At 43.8% G+C, this 15142-nt stretch overlaps 1 protein-coding gene and 1 long non-coding RNA gene across 7 annotated transcripts in view; one reads left to right on the forward strand and one right to left on the reverse strand.

Moving 5' to 3' along the window:
• CCDC60 (coiled-coil domain containing 60) overlaps positions 1 to 15142 on the forward strand; it is a 204438-nt gene that overhangs the window by 47584 nt on the left and 141712 nt on the right. The gene's annotated exons all lie outside the window — the stretch shown is intronic.
• The window catches only part of LOC103876111, a 242446-nt gene that overhangs the window by 25895 nt on the left and 201409 nt on the right, over positions 1 to 15142 (reverse strand). Inside the window, exons 2-3 of one of the 3 annotated variants that reach the window (XR_001893034.3) lie at positions 14323 to 14426; positions 1869 to 2206 (exon numbers count right to left, since the gene is read on the reverse strand). The exons of 1 other annotated variant lie outside the window; for it this stretch is intronic. This is a non-coding gene — a long non-coding RNA (uncharacterized LOC103876111). Of the gene's footprint in view, positions 1 to 1868; positions 2207 to 14322; positions 14427 to 15142 lie in introns of those variants that run through there. One more of the 3 variants, XR_002515889.2, reaches the window with a different exon arrangement.

Consider the following 15142-nt stretch of genomic DNA (forward strand, 5'->3'; position numbering starts at 1 on the left):
GGCTGTTGGAAATCAGTCACGAAGGCCATTCCTCCCACCTCATCTGTCCATGTTCGGGAGTCCTCAAACCTCCCTGTTCTCATTTATTTCAGATAACAATTAGACCCTGTCGGAAAAATTTTTCTTCTGCTTTTGCCCTGGGTAGTTTGCAGGGGTGGAAGGAAAAATAAGTGATACCCTCAGAAAAGCAACCTTTTTGATTTCTGAAAACCAATGTTTTTCCTGCCATTTTTCTTTTCTTTACACCCATTTGTCAGAATCAGTCTCCTAAATTAGTGCTAGAGGCTGCTTGCTGACCAGGGTAATTCCACTCATAAAAAAAAAAAAAACAAAAAACAACCAGTAACACAGTAAGCCCTCCAGAGCTGTTTAGTCTGGGGAGCCATGGTGCCGTTGCCCCAAAGGTGCACGTCTTTAGGGGTAGCTGTCTGAGGGCTGCTGGGCATAATGACCAGGTGGCAGCATTACAGTCCTGGAAAATGTGTAGTATTTTCTCTCCAGGGTTTTGCAGAAATGACGCTGTCAGATAAAACAATGATTTAATGGCCACATGACAGGAGCCTTGAGACTAATGGTACCCAACTCAGAAAAATGTAGGAGACAACTGGAAGGCAATTACGAAACAGTCCGTGCCTACAACTCAGTCATTACCAACCGAGCATTGCGAGGAAGCCTCTCTCCTTTGGAAGGTCAAATTCTTATGGTTCCAAGTGGTTGGGAGCAGAGCCGGTGCTGGAAAACACAGGGTGGATATTTCTATGGAGAATTCTCCAGAATCGTGTACATCACACAGAGCACTCCATCCTCCTCCCCTCTTCTCCCCCAACTCTGTCTCTCTCTTTCTCTCTCTCTCCGTCTCTCTCTTTCTCCTCTCTTTCTCTCTCTCTCCGTCTCTCTCTTTCTCCTCTCTTTCTCTCTCTCTCTCTCTCTCTCACACACACACACACACACACACTCCAATTTAAATGATTCAGCTCTTCCACTTTCCAAACCCAGTCCTCACAAAGCTTTGTTTACGCATGCTAGGCAAAGTGATATTACCTACTTGACAAGTAGCTTTTGATTAAAAACACTGAACTCTGCCCGAGTAATTGTGCCACACACATGAAAATCATTTGAGGGCCTGAAGAGAAGTTCCTCTTTGCCCCCAGGAAACCTGAAATATTGTGTTTTTCTAAACAACAACCACCAAAAAAAACCCTCTGTCTTACATGGTTTGAACAAAACTTACATCTGTGCATTCTAGCATTTGCTAGATTTTTCTATAATGAGAATGTGGGCTATTTTCCAAACATTATCTTTTTTATGACAAAGCCATAAATTCACTCATTTGTGTTGCTAAAAGGACAAGTGCCATACATAAAAAAGCACAAATTTCTCTTAACTCTCACCCACTGCCCATCTCCCAGCTCCAGAGGCAAATGCTTTTATATATATGATGTGATTCCTCCTACCCCCTTTTTCTATAGGTATGAATGTGTATATATATGAATCTTCACACATTTTATTTTAAGGATTATTTTGTTTTTCGTAGATGGGATTATACCATATGTATTTATTTCACAACTTCTGAAAACTTAAATGTCTTAGAGATCTTGGAGATGTTGGGATCAGCACATAAAAATTTACCTAATTGCTGTTAACGGCTGCCTCAAATTCCATAGTGTTACTGAATCACAGTTTATTTCCCTAGGTCCCCTCTGATGCACATTTCAGGTTACTCTTAATGTCTCACGATTACATGCAACGCTATAATAAAATACTTGTGCATTGCCTATTTGGGCACATAATCCCCCATTTCTATGTGGGAGAGATAATTATATCAGTTAAGATACTTTTGGCTGCACATAAAAGAAGATCCCAGTGGCTAAGCAATAAGGGTTTTATTTTCTCATGTTAAGGTGAACTCTGAAGGTTAGAGCAACACAAAGATGGTTAATTCAGCAGTTCAGTGTCTTCATCCTGGAGCTAGGCGCTTTCTTTCCATCTTTCTGTTCTGCTTCTCTCAGAAAATTGGGAATGCCTCCCCGAGGGATCACATGATGGCTGGAGATGTTCTAGGCGGCATGTGCAGACATGCCTCTTCAGCAGTCCTGGGATCTCCTTGGCCAGGATTGAGCTGCAAACTCACACATACACCTGCCACTGGCAAGAGGAATGAGATGACCATGACTGTCATGGACTGATTGTGATTCCTTCTCTTGTTCTTGGAAGAAGAAAGTGAGAGGAAACAGATTTTATTAATCAAATAAATCTCCAGAAAATTTGTCCCAAATCACAGCCTACTTGAATATCCAAGTACCAGTTACTTCACATCTTCATCCACCCTTTAATAAGGCATTTAACTTTCTGCCAGTGTGATGGGCAAAGAGGACATCTTGTTGTTTTCTTGTACTTACCTGATTGTCAAGATTGAGGATCATCTATGTATATTCATTGTTTATTTATATTTTCTCTTTGGAGAGTTACCTATTTGTATTATTTGCCCTATTTTCTCTTAGGCAGTTTGCTGCCTTTTCATTGATTTGCAAAGTTTCTATATGTACCTCTTGGAAACACATATAATCAAGACATTTTAAAAGATTCTCAAGAATAAACACTTAAATTATGTATCTTTGTTCTTACTTTGATTCTCAAGTGCTTCTGTAACAGTTTGGGGAGCAGAAGAAAATCCATTTCATGGAATAGGTTGTGGTGACATGGTTTCTAAATGGTGTGCTTCAGAACAAAAGTTCCTAGACAGATGTTAAAATGCAATTGGAAAACACTGCATAAAATCTCCTACTTTTAGAGTGTCGCCATGTACAAACAGCATAGGGATCAGCTCTGTTTTGATCATCACCACTACCTTCCTTGTGAGCTCATACCATCATTTGCCCTCTCTGAGTCTTACTTCACTCATTGTAAAATAGTCCCCCCTCTTGGCTCTTCCCATGCTCACGCACATTCGTGGCTTCCCACAGTAGCACCTGTGGCTCTCTGTCTGTGGTCTGGGGCAGTTCATAAGGGACAAGAAGGCAATGCCTTAAGGAGCATCCCTCTACCAATGGCAGACAAATGATAACAGATAAGTACCTGAGTTGCCTTGCCTTCAGATGCAAGAACTCTGAGACATCTTCGATATCAAGAGTCAACAAACTACAGTTCACCAGCCAAATCTGGCCCACGACTTGTTTTTATAAATAAAGTTATATTGGAAGACAGCCACGCCCATTTCTTTACATATGGTCTACGGTTGCCTTCATACTACAAGGGCAGAGTTGTACAAGCGACTGTATACCCCCCAAAGCCTAGTATTTATGGTGTGGCCCTTTCTAGACAAGTTTGCTAACTCCAACTCTATATTATTCCCCTGTGGTGCCAGCAGGGTTGAGCCCCAAGTTGCCCATAGTGGTCACCTGCTTGCTCATTAACACACCTTCCTCTCCTTGTCCCACTCTCCTATGGGGGTTTCCCAGGATCACCTCCCAAATACACTACTTGTGCTCACAAAGCTGTAACATGCTAGACTTAGAAAAGAAGTCTAGGCTTAGAAAAGAAGCAAGTAGAGTGGGAAATGGCAGGGGATTGTAGACCATGGTGAGTCTGAGCCCCTGAGCCCCAGACCCAAGGCATCTTTAGGGTTAGCCCCCCCCCACCTCCCATCACTTCCACAAATCACCACCAAGACACAGGCATGCACACATGCACACACATACACAGAGCAAGCTTGCCATTCATTTGGGTAGTGGCTTTGCACACATTACCGTTAGTGGCTGATAAACTGAAAACTAAATGGAAAATGCAAATGGAAGACAAAGATGCTTTTCTCTTCTCTGTATCAAGGAAAACACCTTGACTCCTGGCCAGTGTGTGACCGCATGAAAGACGTAGACTTTCCCCAGAGGGAAATATGTCTGTTTAGTCTGTAATGATGCATATTTTCATATATAAAATAAATAGGTCATCAAATATCTCTCCTAAGGGGGGAAGGGCTCCTAACATCTCACTGTTACATGTAATGCTACCATAATGCCACTCTCAAATCATAGAGGACAAGGCTTCAATATACCTCACATCTTCCCACCTCCTGGCATTTGCACAGGCTATTCCTGCTGCCCAGACCATTCCCTTAATAAACACACTTTTGTCCTTTTTGGGGTCTGTTTAGATACCACTTCCCCAAAGACACCTTCCCTAATCCTCCCTGCAAGTTCTCCCCGTCAGTAAGCAGATCAGGGCCCTATAACACTGTGTTTGTTGTGCTTACTAAATGTATCTATCCTGGTACTCACTATAATAACTAAATAAATGTTTGTTTAATGTCTTTCTCTCCCACCAGTCTATACATCACATCTCTCATGTTTACAGTCATAGCCCCAGTGCCTGACATTTACTGGATAATCAATATATTTTTTAAATAGATGAATCAGTGAATGGGTGAATGAGTGAATGAATGGACAAATGAATGAATGTGGATGGACCCCTCAGAGAATCCACTGGCCATTCTTTCAGCATAATTATGCCAAGATGAGTTCTTTGATGACCAAAAGAAGCTCTCTGCTTCTCAAATTCTAATCTGCAAGAGGAACCACTTGGGAATCCTTGTGGAAATGCAGATTTGAACTCAGCAGCTCGAAGTAGGGCTGATACTTGCTTTTCTGACAAGCCCCCAGGTGACACAGATGCTTCTAGTTCCCGAGCCACACTTTGAGTAGCAAAGGAGTTAGATGATCTTAAGCAAGAACAGTGGCAGGTGCATTTATTTTTAAAGAGCTCATTCCTTTTGTCTTCACTGACATTTATTTTTACAAAAGTTCTAAAACGCAGCAATGCTTCCAGGTGGGGCAGCCACGCCACTTGGCTTAATTTCCTGCTGTTTAACCTCAGGCCAACTAGTCAGACCTCAGTATACATTCAGAATTTTGTGTGATGCCATTTCTCATTTTGGATTAGGTCTTGACCACGTTCCTCAACAAAGCACCCAGTTCTGCATGACTTTACTTTTTATAAAAGGTGAGGGGAGGATGTGAGGATGCTGAGATGAACCAAATTCAAGACGCATCAGAAAATGGACTCTTACCCACATGTCTCTGAGGCTATTCTGAGCTCCTCTAAGCCACAGTGGGACCAGCAGCACCTACTGTCACCATTCATGCCAGTGTGACCTCTTTTTCCAAGTATGTGTCTATGTGTATGTGTGTGTATGTCTTTTCTTAAAACGCCATCCACGTCTGGGTCCTTTCAGTACTCAGAGAGGATATTCTGAGCTGCAGATCCTGAGGACTTCAACACTAACCATCAAATTGCTGAAATACCAGACAAGGCCTCAATGTCTTAGGCATAATATAACATGGATATAATGTTAGAACTTGGGCTGTAGCCTCAGAATGATCTGGATTGGAGAGCCACCACCCATACCTCATAGTTATGTGCGTTTGGGCAAATTACTTGTCCCTCTTGGGCCTCAGTTTCTGCCTCTGCACAATGACAGCAATAATAACCTCTACCCAAAAGGGCTGTTGTGAATGTCAAACAGAAAAATGCATGTAATGTGCATGCCGCGGAGTAATGTGCATGTAACGTGATACTGCCGTGTCTGGCACCTAGCAAACGAGAGCTATCGTTATCAGTGTTATTACTGTTGTTGTTGGTACTCCTACAGAAAGCTAAAAGAATTTTGTTGTGTAGGTTGACAGGGCTTTCCTGTATTAGAATTAGGGAAGGTCAGCCGGGCGCGGTGGCTCCAGCCTGTAATCCCAGCACTTTGGGAGGCCGAGACGGGCGGATCACGAGGTCAGGAGATCAAGACCATCCTGGCTAACACAGGAGGTGAAACCCGTCACCACTGAAGCCCACCGAAAAATCAGTGAAACACCATCAGAATGCAGCTGGGAGGGCAGGGAAGAATAGAAGTAAACCGGGAATCCGGAGCTTGCAGAATCCAGCCACTGCTCCCAGCCTAGGCGGCAGAGAGACTCCGTCTCAAAAAAAAAAAAGAATTAGCGAAGGTCCAGTATCTTTTTCTTCCCTCTGAGCCCTCTAGGCACAAATGCTTGGTCTGAAGTGGCCACCTTCTGGAAGCCTTCTGCAGTGGGTCCCGCAGCGTACCAGTGAGTCGTGTGGCATATCTGAGTGCTCGAGACAGCTGTGCATTCTACTGGTTTGCTCCCTACTGTACTGGTGGGAGGTGTGCAATGACTGCAGGAGTCAGGAATTAAAACCAGGACGGGAGCTCACAAGAGTATTCCAGCTATCTGTGATTATAAGACCAGCCAACTCAGGCCCCCTCAATCATAAGTAACATAAACCCTTTCAGAGATCAAGAGAGGGGGATTTATTCTAGAAACAAGGGGTGTCCTGTGGAGTTCAGAGGTAGGAGCTGCTGTGGGACCTCCTAGTGGAGTGGTCCCAGGACCTAGGATATCATTGGCCTAAGATATCCATCACTTCATCTTCCCCCAAATCCACCCTCCGTACTCCAGCAGACATGGAAGAGGGTGCAGCTACTCACGGAGACCCTGTTTCTCTGAGAACTGCCTCCCATTGGACTGTAGCCAACTTTGAACTAAGTGACACAGCTCCACTCTCTTCACCTCTGCTGTGAAGAGAAGTGGACACTTGACCCAAGCTGGACCAATAAGGTTCTTCCCTGAGAGTTTGGAATTAAGGCTGAATTAGTCCTGGCTGGTTTTCTCATCTGTAAAATGGTGATAATAATAGTAACATTTTTCTAGTAGAGTTGTGATGGAGATCAAATGAGAGATGCCATGTCAAGTTCTTACCCAACACAGGGTGCATAATAAGCACTCAATAAAATGACTGTTATGATCATTGTTATCCCCAATACCAAACACCATAGCATAAGGCCTAGCACAAAGTGGTGCTCAATAAATATTCATGGGATGAATGAATCAATCAATCCAGGAATGCCACAGGCTGCAATCAGCCATGCAAGTTGATGCTCAACCATAGCACTGCATGGACCACATGTTTGTACAAAACCTCTCTCTGGAGAACAGTAGACTTTGCCTCCTAAACAAAACCAAGGTGAACATCCTGACCCTGGGTCTCCTGTTTGTGAGGTGCAAGTGCTATATAACAGTTTTGTGGCCAGGTGCGGTGGCTCATGCCTGTAATCCCAGCACTTTGGGAAGCCAAAGCAGGAGGATTGCTTGAGACAAGGAGTTTGAGATCACCCTGGGCAATATGGCAAGAATCCATTGCTACAAAAGTACAAAAAAAAATGAAAAAATCAGACAGTCATGATGGCACACGCCTATGGTCCCAGCTACTTAGGAGGCTGAGGTGAGAGAAACATTTGAGCCCATGAGGTTGAGGCTGCAGTGAGTTGTAATAGCACCACTGCACTCCAGCCTGGGTGACAGAGCAAGACCCTGTCACAAAAAAGAAAGAATTCTGAGGGTTGCCAGGTACTCATAATACATTTTACAGCTCATTAAATCTCTAGTTAGACAAACTCAATCATGTGTTTTTGTTAAAATGAGATTTGGGCCATTTCAAAGATTTCATCGTGCAGGAAATATGGTTTAAGTTTTCCTTGGAAAGGGAGGAGGGGGAAAATGCATTTCACAATAGCATCCAAGAGTTCCACAGCGTATTTCTGATTTTATACTTCCCGCAGTCATTCTCTCTTTCACAAATGATTCGTTGTTTTGCTTTCACTGCTTCCGAATAGTATTTATTTTGTCTGCGTCTCCACCTACGCCCTAGGCTCAAAAATGCACATCCTGGAGATTTGTACCTGCATTAAACAGGGAGCATGTTTATATTTTTAAAATGTAGCTGCAGTAAACAACTTTTGAAATGTACATGGAATAAATGCAGACAAACATGCTTAATCAACTCGCCCTTGGAGAGAAAGACACAGGGAAAGCTTTGCAAATGAAATTTTCTCCCTGTGGCTTAGAAAAGAGCCTTCAAAGTGGCAACTCGTGCCCACACCTGGACAGGCTTCAAGAGGAAAGAAATATCAGTCTGGAGCTTCCTGCTTTTGTGTGACATTTTCAGTGAAGGGATAGAGCAAAGAAATAAGGATTCATTTAATAAATGACACAAGGTCAGATGACGTCTTCTGGTGCAACCGGGCTACAATGAACCCATCAGACTTTAACCAGCACCTTCAGAAAGTGAGCACTCACACACACCACCTTTGGTGTTGTAAAACAGTGTTTAACAGCCCTGATCATCTTGAGCTTAAGCATTTTAGAGTCTCAAGATGCTGGAACTATGACAGGCCCTTAATAGGCCCCCAGAAAATATTTGTGGAACTACTAATCATCATGCTAGATAAAAAATGACAGATTCCATTTACTGATAGCTTGCTACATGCCAGGCATTCTGTGTTCACTAAGTTTAATTGTTACAACTGTACTGCAAAGCAAGTATTGTTATAAGCACCTTCACCATAGTAGAAATGAGAATGTAGAGGCTCAGATAAAGGATTTGTCCAAGGTCACTCCACCGGGCAGAAGATTTGAAGCTTGAAGATTTGAAACTTATGTCTGTCTGATACTAAAATCCACATTATTGTTCTTGTCTCCCCAACGTCTCTCCTTTTTCTGCTTAAAAGCATTTTCCCTAGTTCCTTCTACCTGTTACAAAGGAAACAGGGGGTAATTTCATGCTTCAAGGGCTCTGCATGCTTAGCGTCCACCCACCATGTGGTAGTCCAGGCAGGGACACCATGCTTCCGGCAAAGCCAAAGGAGACCTCTCACTGCCCCCCCAGGCATCCCCTAAAAGCACAGTTGAACTTTCTAGTTACTCCCAGAATGAATACCCCCCTGAATATATAGAAAACAGTAATTCTCATGGGTGACCGAGGCATGGCATGCATGACCATGTGGGCAACTGGTGTCCCCAAGACTGAATAGGAAAATTGAATATCTTTGTCTTTCATGTCCTTTTTGTCCTTGCCACCTTCCAGCTGTTGCATCCCCTGTTAAATAATGTCATTTCCCTCCAACTTTCATTTAGTCAAGCAACAAACACTCATTGATCCCTTACAAAGACAAAACCAGCTCTGATCTCAGGATCAGACCCCTACCTGAATAGAGGCAGATGCATAAAACAAGTAACTTTGGTGCATGAGCTCAGTGTTCCAAGAAGAGAGACTTGATCAATATGCTCTGGAAACACAGAGAAGCATGACTAACTCAGCCAGTGGAGGGAGAATTGAAGAAGGGGGTGCTTAGGAAGGCTTCATAATGGTGATGATATTTAAGTGGGGTCTTGAAGGATGAGCAGTTTTCCGAGTGAGAGAAGAGAGAAACAGCATTGCCTACAGAAGGTATAACATGTTTCCAGGAGCTCAGAGTGTTTCAGAAGTATTCAGAGTAGCTACAGAAAAGAGTGTGTGTCAGCAGAGGTGCAACCAACAGATGCAAAGTCATGAATGACTCTATAGGACACCCTGAAGAATTGAGGCTTTGCTTTGTCATCCATGGAAGCCACTGAAGGGTCTTGAGCAAGAGCATGTGTATCAGAGAATTCTTGCACCACTATAAAGAAATACCTGAGACTGGGTAATCTATAAAGAAAGGAGGTTTAACTGGCTCACAGTTCCACAGGCTGTACAGGAAGCATGATGCTGACTTCTGGCAAAGGGAAAGCAGGCCCGTCTTAGCAAAGGGGGAAGAGAGAGAAAGAGGGGAAGCGCCACACACTTTTAAACGACCAGATCTTGCGGTAACTCAGTATCACAAGAACGGCACCAAAGGGGAAATCCACCCCCATGAACCAATCACCTCTCACTAGGACCCACCAACATTGAGGATTACAATTTGACATGAAATTTGGGCAGGGACAAAGACCCAAACCATATCAGCATGGTAATGAGTTTCATTCTATAGAAAGATAGTACATTAGTTTTTAGGGCTGCCATAACCAGTGATCACAAATGGGTAGCTCAAAACAACAGATATTTCTTCTCTCCCAGCTCAGGAGGTAAGAAGTCCAAAACCAAGATGTCAGCAGGGTTGGTTCCTTCTGGAAGCTCTCATGTTCCATGCCTCTCTCCCAGCTTCTGGTGGCTCCTGCAATCCTTGGTGTTTCTTGGCTTGTAGCCTCATCACTCCAGTCTCCACTTCCATCTCCACATGGCATTCTCCTTCATCATGTGTCCTTTTCTATTTTTTTTTTTTTTTTGAGACGGAGTCTTGCTCTGTTGCCCAGGCTGGAGTGCAGTGGCTCGATCTCAGCTCACTGCAACCTCTGCCTCCTGGGTTCAAGCGATTCTCCTGCCTCAACCTCCCGAGTAGCTGGGATTACAGGCGCCCACCACCTCGCCTGGCTAATTTTTGTATTTTTAGTAGAGACTGGGTCTCACCATGCTGGCCAGGCTGGTCTCAAACTCCTGACCTCAAGTGATTCACCCGCTTCAGCCTCCTAAAGTGCTGGGACTACAAGCGTGAGCCACTGCACTTGGCCTTATCCTCTCCTTTTCTTGTAAAGACACCAGCCATCGGACTTAGGGCCTAATTTAGTATGACTTTTCTTGACTAATTACATCTGCAAAGGTAATATATAAGGTCCCATTCTGGGTGGATGTGAGTTTCAGAGGGACACTATTCAACCCACTCCAGATCGTGTAGAGGTGAGAGTGGTAGTGGGAACCTAGGAGACCAGCCGGAAAGCCAGCCCCACAGAGGGGAAATGGGTCATGGATGCAGCAGTGGAACAGTGACCCACTGTCATACCAAGGACTTTGCATGGGCCCTTTCCCAGAAAGAAGGGGGTCATAATGACACAGTGAGTCCCATTAGAAGGGACCTCAAAGATCAAATTGGGCCAGGCACGGGGGCTCATGCCTGTAATCCCAGCACTTTGAGAGGCCGAGGCAGGAAGATCACTTGAGGCCAAGAGTTTAAGACCAGCCTAAGCAATATAGCGAGACCCAGTCTCCACAAAAAAATTTAAATAATTAGCCAGGCGTCTGGTGTGTGCCTGTGGTCCTAGCTACTCAAGATACTGAGGCAGGAGGATCACTTGAGCCCAGGAGTTCCAGGCTGCAGTGAGCTGTGATGGCACCACTGCCCTCCAGCCTGGGCAGCAGAGCAAGACTCCATTCCTTTAAAAAAAATCAAATTGCTCACTTTTCCTTTTCACTGATAAAAGTGGTCATGGACACTATTAAGTGGTGAAACTAGCATTTTACAATTAGATAATCTGTCTTGAGGATCCCTGTGTAGTCTTAAGATTGTTTAATTCATACTGACTCTTTGTAGGAAGGTTTAGTTTAGGCCTTCAAGAGCTGAGAAGCTTATTGGCAGAGCCCGTAATTGTCTTAATAGACAGCATTTATTAAGCACACACTAAATGCCAGGTACTATGCGAGGTACCTAGAATTCCTTAGCTATAATTCTCATACCTCTAAAAAGAAAGGCAATATGATGAATGTCTCCTTTCTACAGATGAGGAAATTGATGCATGGGGAGGTTCTAACTTGCCCAGAGTCACACAGTGATGACGCTGACCTGCAATTTAGGGCCATGCAATGCCAAAGGAAGTTTTTCAAACAAACAAAAACTATTAAGAAAAAAATAGAGGATGAAGGGCAGAGGATTATGAATATTTCAATTCAAGAGGCCCCAATTTATCTTGATCCCAAAGAAGAAGTCTTCATTTATCCTAGCTTAGGATAAAGAACCAGCTCTGGAAGTCTGCATGACAAACTGGGGTCACCCTCTTAGTTCATGGGGTGCTTAAAAGGAGATGCACCCAGGACCCAGATGGGCATCCTCCTGCTGAAACAGGGAACTGGGATCCAACTTAATTAATCTTCTTCTCACTGCCAACATTTCCCTTGCCCTCCCATCTGTTCTTTTCTCCAGGGATTAAGGGACCTTTACAGTTCCAGCTCATTCAGAATAAAGTTCCTTCAAATGAGTGGCCAATTTCATTTTTTTCCTTTGAGCCTGACATGCAGAGCCAGCTGTTGATTTAGGAAACTCTGCCAACAGCGCCTGTCGGGTGCAGACCTACCTCATCTGGTGTCTGCTTGGGATTTTCCTTTTAATTATAATTATACTTCAAAGGGAATCTGGAACTTGCAGAGCCAAAGATCAAAGCCTCAAGAGGGGCTATGTTCTCCCTAACAGTCCCCAACAGGGCTCTGAAGACAGGGGGAAGGGAAGGATGTAGGTGATGCTATCAGCCTGGCTAACCTCAGCCCTCCCACATTGCACCCTGTGTTCATGTGGCTGCCACCGGGCATCCAGCTTAGCCAACTGGTCCCTTCAGTGTGGCCAGAGTAGGAAATTACCTATGGGGTATGATCTGAGGATGGAGCAGCATAGTCCACACTAAAACATACCCCTACACACCAAAACTTGCTACTTGCCTAAGATTATACCATTTGCCAAGCACCCTTTTAGATTAAGTATCGTGCACTCCATGCTCTCCATTTTCAAGGTGAAAATGCTACTAAGCTAGCGATGCCATGTGTCACTCCCACCTTAGTATAAATTAGCCTACAGATTGGTTTCCATGGTTCAGAGCAGCATGAGGATATTTAGCACTGGGTGGAGGAGGACGATTGGTGGAGAAGAGTAAATATTTCAATATCGCTGAAAGGGGAAAGAAATGAAGGAAACCAAAATGTATTAAGCACCTACTGTGTGATAGTCTTTTACATATGTGATATTATTTGTTTTCTTAGCAACCCTCTAAAGTTGGCATTATCACCCGCATTTTGTAGTTGTCTCTCCCCTCCCAGTTGAGTTTAATCCAGTGGTTCTCAGACTTTAACAGCCATAGGAATGCCTGAAAGTGGAGATTCCTTGGTCCACACCAGAGGTTCTAATTCACCTGATCAGAATGTAGTCCATGAATTTGCAGGTGTAATAAGCTCCCAAGTGATGCTGCTGGCGTTGGTTCATGGACCACAGCTTGAGCAGCACTGGTCTTGGCCAGTCATAGCTGTCTTATTCACTTAGCCAACAACTGGTTCAAATGATGGGCATCCCGGAGCCCCTTTGGGCCAATGGGTAGGGGAAAGAAGGCTTGACCCTGGTTGCTGCCAGAAGCCACTTTACAACCATGAGGGGAAGATGTCTAAGGATGAAGCTAATTCTGTGGGCAATTGACTCTGTGCAGAGCTCAGTGACGTGACAGACCTTCAAAGTCAACCCTGAAATCCCAAATCCTACTCTGTACTTCTTACATGGAGTAATAAATTTCCTTATGTGTAAGCAAGAGTGAGTGGAGTTTCCTGTCACTTTTGGGTCAAAGACACTATCAACATTCTCAGATGAAGAAAGAGGGGCTTGGTCCAAAGCCCATGGTCACAGAGCTGGTTACCCAGGTCTATGTGATGCCAAGTGTCCTTCCAATTTATCACACTGTCTGAGTGGTTTTCTCCCCCAATACCTGATGTGACTCCCTATCTACTTTGGCACAAGCATTTGAGACCAGACCCATCTAATCTCCTACCAACAAGAGGTTCAGGATCCCATTCATCCATCCAACTGTCCATCCATCTGTCCATCCATCCATCCTTTCATTCATCAAGCATTTATCCAGCACTTGCCGTGTATCAAATCCTGTACTCAAGGCTGGGGATCTACTGCAAGACAAGACGTAATCTTAGCCCCAAAGGAGCTCAGATCTAGAGGAAGAGACAGCCCCACAATCTCAGCATCTCTTTCTACATTCAAGACATGGGCATTGAGATCAGCCTATGGATGTCCAGATGTCCACTTGTTGTGGGTTTCTAAGGTGTTGGCAGATAATAAAAGCTTAGTCTTCTTTTGTTTGACTCAGATAGATTTATCCACTTTTGGAAGGTTGAATTTATTTTAACATCAGTAAAGCAATTCAAGTATCCTCAATAATGGATATCATATAAATATTCAACCATCACATTTCTCTGTTTATAAAGCATCAAAGCACACAGCACATTGTAAAGCTGCTAATTAATTCTTGTAACGCCCTGGTGTCATGAGCAAAAGGCAGATAATAACCCTATTTTACCAGTGGGACCAATGGCCACTGTAATTCAGCAACTAGCCTGTGGTCATGTGGCAGATCACCTGCATTTTATACCTTCATTAACAGCACAGTTTATTAATTGTAACAATTACATTCACCATTAACATTTATTGAGAGCCCCCATAAACCTGGCTCTGTCCTGAGAACTTTATACACACATCACCTCGTTGATTCTCCATCACAAGCCTATGAAGTAGGCTCTGTGATTATTCTCACCTTGTGCACAGGGAAACTGAGGCTCAAAGAGTAATCTTATCTGCCAAAGACCTGGCTGGTGAACTCAGGTCTGTATAACTCCAAATCCCATACCCTGCCCTTTGACTTATTGCACCTGCTGGGTGACATGTTGGGAGGAGAGGATCGTGTATTCTTCCATTCCTTTGCTGTGTGACATTAGGAAAATTCTCCAGCTTCTCTGAGTCTTAGATTGCACATCTGTTGGTGAAGCACAGAGAGTATAAGCTTTAGAGCCAACGTGCAGTTTGTGTTTGAACCCCACCTCTGTTCCTTACTCTGTCATGTAACTCTGGAAATTAACCTCTCTGGACCTCTGTTTTCTCTTCTGTAAAACAGAGATAATGGCAGCCCTATCCCACAAAATATATTGCAAGGGTAAATGGAATTAAAATGTGTAAAACTAAGTGGGTAGCACGTAGTATGCACTTAGTAAGACAGTAGGGAAATGGCAGCTGTTTCTAGTGTGTCTGTCATGTGATGGAGGTGTCGTGTTGGGTAATCTCTCAATGCTGATGATCTCTGATAATTTTTAGATGAAAGATCTCCCATGGATTTTGGTTTAGCCACAGGGAACTAGTGTAACTCTCCAGGGGTGTAGTTTGGGGTTATCTTGACAAAAATATTTGCAATATGCTAACAAAATTATGGTCAAATCAAGATCCTGCTAGTTGCAAATGATAGAAAACCCCAATTCAATGTGGCCTACACAAAAGAGAAAACTATCTTCAAACATTATCCCCAGATACATACTCTTCTTTCTCCTGTGTTGCCTTCATTCTCAGACAGGCTTTACCAAGTTGATGGCCAAGATAGTCACCAAGAGCTCTAGGCTGACATTCTTCCATGGGAGCAACCCCAGCTGAAAGAGACCTTCTCTTTCCCAAGAGCAGCAGCAAATGGCCTAAGACTAAATA

This window comes from Papio anubis, chromosome 9 (genome assembly GCF_008728515.1).
Source record: "Papio anubis isolate 15944 chromosome 9, Panubis1.0, whole genome shotgun sequence".
Lineage (NCBI taxonomy): Eukaryota > Metazoa > Chordata > Mammalia > Primates > Cercopithecidae > Papio > Papio anubis.